Source organism: Poecilia formosa, unplaced genomic scaffold (assembly GCF_000485575.1).
Source record: "Poecilia formosa unplaced genomic scaffold, Poecilia_formosa-5.1.2 Scaffold199, whole genome shotgun sequence".
Lineage (NCBI taxonomy): Eukaryota > Metazoa > Chordata > Actinopteri > Cyprinodontiformes > Poeciliidae > Poecilia > Poecilia formosa.
The window spans coordinates 1,037,343-1,041,217 of record NW_006800138.1 but is presented as its reverse complement, the minus strand read 5'-3'; positions in this window follow the sequence as shown (position 1 = coordinate 1,041,217).

The window sequence follows — 3,875 nt, the reverse complement described above, 5'->3', positions numbered from 1 at the left end:
CAACCATGACAATCAACTCATTTAAAGTTAAAACTCAGTTTCACACAAATACATAACATAGATGTTCAGCTGTTGGACTGGACTGTTCCAGGTCGCTATTAAGCTAAGTTTCTATTAGTGGCTCCACAAATCTTTCTGTTAAACATTACATTTCCAAGAAAAAACATGCCTTTATCTTGTCTTTATTCTATTCTCTCTCCTTTTCTTCCTCTTTCTTTTATCTCTCCCTGAAGGATAAGTCCTTTTTTCCGGCATTGTTTTGCTAACTTATCTTCCACCAGAGCTTTGGAGGTTTGAATGCTCTGCTCATTGCAGCTCATATTACCGTGCAGTGCGGTACCTTCCGCGGTCACTGGGGGGCCCCGAAGAGCAATTTTTTAATCTTTCTTTTTGTCCATATAAGAAAGATTTCTACATACATTATCAAATATATATTATTGTAAAAAATATGTAACTCTAAATCTAACTTTATAATGAATTTGTGTGTTTTTGTTGATATAATCACATAAAAATCATTACTAAAAAAAAAAAAAAACACTTCCACTTAGGGAAGGGATTTCCCTAAGTGGAAATCACTTGGGGCCCTAAGCAGTCGTTTAGTTTGCTTATGCCTTGGGCTGGCCCTGCATGAGACCTAAATTCTGAACATCATGGCATGGAATGCATCCCAGTTTTCCATGTCTGGCATATAACCATTCAGTTTAGCTTTTAAACTGGTCCTATTGATCCTGTGTCCAGACAGAGGGATAATCAGTAGCCCATCATCATGACCTGTTTGTTCTGAAGATCCTGCAGCTTCCACTTCTCTTCCTAACATGGCGCCTCCTCACCCTGACTCTCATACTGATAGGAGGAACCACAGAGCTTTGTTAGGTTAAAGTTCATCTTCTGAAGTTGGGATATTTTCCTCCGACAGGTTCCAGACCCTCAAACCAGATGTTGGACTGGATTTTATTTCAATGTCATTTGTGAATGTTAGAGCCTCATTTTCAACAGTGGAGCTATAAAGGTTGAAAAAGGTTATTTTGGAGAAAGTCTCATCAACATCAATATTTCCACTAAATAAGAAGCAAAAAAATTGTTTGATAGAGGAAAAGCCTCTCAGACTCTGAGCTTAAAGTGAGACGCCAGAGAGCAATAAAAGTTTTTTATTAATTAGACAATTAACCGTGTTTGAAGTTTGTTGTGAATGACATATACTCACAGAGGAACGAGATAATTAGTCCCAGTTTGTCATTTATTGAACATTCAGAAACTACAGCGGCTGTGATGAGGCACAGCAAAGGTAAACAAAGGTAAAACAACCCGAACAGATGGTCAACTCAGAACCACTCGCACTTTTCTATTCTCAGTCTCTCTTTGTCATTTAAGGACACCCGTTGCCGCGGCAACCGCCTGCGCTCCTCGAGCCGAGCACAGATTACTTTAAAAACATAACATTAGGTCAGTTGATATTAGGTTTTCAGGCTTGATATTTATTTTGCAATTATTAATAAGCCTCCCTGAACACAGCGGTGGTTGATTAGTTAATTTTAAACTCCTGCTTTGCTAGTTATTTTGGTAATGGAACCGAAACGCACAGAATTGCACAACACCTTGTTGAAACAATAATTACTGACATTATTATTTTTGTTGGGTACTTCATTTGAACACTTTTGTTGTTGTTGTTGACTAAGTTATGAATGTTTTGATAAGGAGTCAGAGGAGGGTGTGCTGGTCTCAGCCTCGTGGCGGCGTTCAGTTTGACACCTAATGCTGAGATCGACTCAACACCTTCCGCCATCGACGTATCGCGGAAAGTCGCATATCGCAAACACATAACTGTTTGTGCTTTAGCAAAGCACAAACAGTTCAGAACAATATGAAATTGGAAAAAAAGCTATTTATTAACTGATTAAGTCGTGTTTTAGATTGTTCTTGAAAAACTAATCAGTCATGGCTGATTAGTGGCCGGCCTCTCGGCTGCACAGGGAACCCATTGATTTGTTTTTTACCGCAGACAGCCCGCCCCCCTCTTTTGCAGGTGCCGCATACCCCGCTAAATCTTTTAGGGGTACCTGACCGTACCCGCCTACTTTCACCCCTGGATGTAACTTTAATCTTGATGCAGCAGCTAATGTAGCGCCTTGCCTGGAAATGTCTTTCCATATTACTGTATTTTTCGGACTATAAAGCCCTTTTCGCACTGCAGGGCCCGGCACGGAACGGCACGGGTTCAAAGTAGGGCTGACCGTTTTTTCATTAGAACTTCCGACCCGGTTCCTTGGAACCACACTTTAACCCCACGCTTTGAACCGTGCGTACGTTTCCAGTTTTTTTCCCAAAAAAAAAAAAAAAACAAGTTTTAGGTGCGGCTTAAGGCCCCAATATACTCGGGCGTACTGTCCGCCGTGGACGGTTGTGTCTTCATACTCGAGCGTACTGATTACCTGAAATTCTCTCGTGACAAATTCCTTTATTTCACACAATCTTAATGAGAACTAGCAAGTTTGATTAACTATTTGGGTGCCTAGCTCCGTTTCTTCTCCATCTGAGAAGCTTTAACTCACCTCTCAGTGCGGGACAGAGAAAGGCAGTGACATGTCGGTTCATCCGGCAGACAGTGAGCCGCAGCAGCGCAGCTTCCTACTGCATGCAGAGGAGCAGCAGGAGGCTGCGCTGGCTTTAACTGAAATCAGGGATTCATTCAATAAGCTCTGTTTATTATGTTCCGAAAGCACAATTGTGATCGGTGTAATAATTTGTGCACCAATCGAAAATGAGCACACACCCGATCATTATTCCTTGCCGTTGTTGGGAGAAAAAAAAAAAAAAAGTCAGACCACCTTTCTGCTCCACTGCTGATGAAGAAGTTTGGGATGATGTCTTGTTTTTTGTTCTCATAATTCTGCATAATTGACCATGTCAATATTTGCTTGAATATATAAAGCCTGTTGCTGAAGTATTTTCGCTTACGTGTCTATCACGTACCCGTGGCAACTTTATGTTGACTTTTATCATGTTGATCTCAATATTGAAACAATATGAACTCATATAACCCTGGATAATATTAGTAAAGTTATAGTTATCAACCTTATCAGCCCGGTGTCACATGAAAACCAGTTCGATGTGAAAACTGTTTCACTGTTTTTCACTGCACTGTGCGACACCGAGTACGCGTACGTGGTCATAAAAATCTATCCTTGCACAGACATGTCCGGCGGACGTCTGCTTCGAGTCCCCACAGACCTCCGCGGACTGAAGTATATTGGGGCCTTTATACAGTGAAGTGCGCTCTATAGTCCGGAAAGTACGGTACTCTTTTTGTACCGTAATAGCTGCTACAGAGCAAGCATTCAGGTAATCCTGATTCGCTCCAAGAATTGTAGAATCTCTCCTCGGCTATTTTCCTCTTTGCTGTCCATGGCCCACCACACACTTATCGGTTTTTTTGCTAGCCCAGGTGAAAGAAACATGTTGCAGGCTATGATGCAAATCTTCTTTGACAGAAATGTCGAAATTTAATATGTATTCACATTTCTATTTGGCTCTAGTGGTCTTTATTTGATAGCAAATTGGCAGGGAGGCAGGTAATGGGGGCGGGGGGAAAATGCGGTGGGGGTCACCAGGCTGGGAATCAAACCTGCGAAGGCCATGTTGAGGACTGAGTCTGCCATATGTGGGTTGTGCTTAACCCCTGCGCCACCACAGCACCCCATTCTACACATTTCTATTGCACTGGAAAACGTTAAGAATGATTGTGTCATGTTTGTCCTACAGAAACCATATTAAAACATAAAATATATTTCCCACCCCCATCTTTTTCCATTTTCAAACATTTTTGAAAATGCTCCAGAGAGCCACTAGGGCAGCGCTAAAGAGCCGCATGCGGCTCT